This window comes from Triticum dicoccoides, chromosome 6A, assembly GCF_002162155.2.
Source record: "Triticum dicoccoides isolate Atlit2015 ecotype Zavitan chromosome 6A, WEW_v2.0, whole genome shotgun sequence".
Classification (NCBI taxonomy): domain Eukaryota; kingdom Viridiplantae; phylum Streptophyta; class Magnoliopsida; order Poales; family Poaceae; genus Triticum; species Triticum dicoccoides.
The window spans coordinates 229,323,108-229,324,251 of NC_041390.1; positions in this window are offsets into that span (position 1 = coordinate 229,323,108).

Below are 1,144 nucleotides of genomic sequence, written 5' to 3' on the forward strand. Positions count from 1 at the left end.
TCGCCTTCTTCACAGGCACCGGGCCTTTCCCAAAACGCAGCAGCTTCACACGCATTCGCCTTCTTCACAGGCACCGGGCCTTTCCCAAAATGCAGCAGCTTCACAGGCATTCGCCTTCTTCACAGGCACCGGGCCTTTCCCAAAACGCAGCAGCTTCACAGGCATTCGCCTTCTTCACAGGCACCTGGCCTTTCCCAAAACGCAGCAGCTTCACAGGCATTCGCCTTCTTCACAGGCACCGGGCCTTTCCTAGGCGCTAGGCCTCGCTCAGGGATAGAACCTCTGGAGATGTTGAATGTTCCACGCGTTCTAGACGGGTACCCCCTCCGGGGTCTCCAAGCGCGCGGAGCCAGGCCTGGAAACATGAACAACCTTGAATGGGCCCTCCCACACGGGAGAGAGCTTGTGCAGCCCCTCCCTGGAGAGAACCCGTCTGAGCACGAGATCCCCTACCTCAAGAGTTCTGGGGCGGATGTTGCGGTAGTGGTATCGTCGCAGCGCTTGTTGATACCTTGCCGCTTGCAGCGCGGCTTCTCGACGGCGTTCCTCCCCCAGCATGAGATCCGTCCCCCGCATGGCGTCCTGCTGCGTCTCGTCGAACGCTAGGACCCGTGCGGAGCGACGCCTGACCTCGTGAGGGAGAACAGCCTCTGCTCCGTAGATGAGGAAGAACGGGGTCTCGCCAGTCGGCTTGGTCGCAGTTGTGCGGATTGACCACATCACAGACTGGAGCTCGTCGTACCAGCCCCTGCCACAGGCTTCCAGCTTCTTCCTGAAGGTCCTGGCTTTGAGGCCCCTCAGGACCTCCGGGTTGGCCCGCTCGGCCTGGCCGTTGCTCCGGGGTTGTGCTACCGAAGCGTAACATATCTGCGTTCCAAGGTTAGCACAGTACGTTTTGAAGAGATTACTGGTGAATTGCGAACCGTTGTCGGCGATGATGCGGTTGGGCACCCCAAATCGGCTCACGAGGCCCTTGATGAATTTGACCGCTGAGCCTGTCGGGATTGTGCGGACGGCTTACACCTCAGCCCACTTGGTGAATTTGTCCACGACGACGTAGAGGTAGCGATAGCCCCCTGGCACCCGAGGAAACGGGCCCAGAATGTCCAGCCCCCAAACTGCGAACGGCCATGAGAGGGGTATA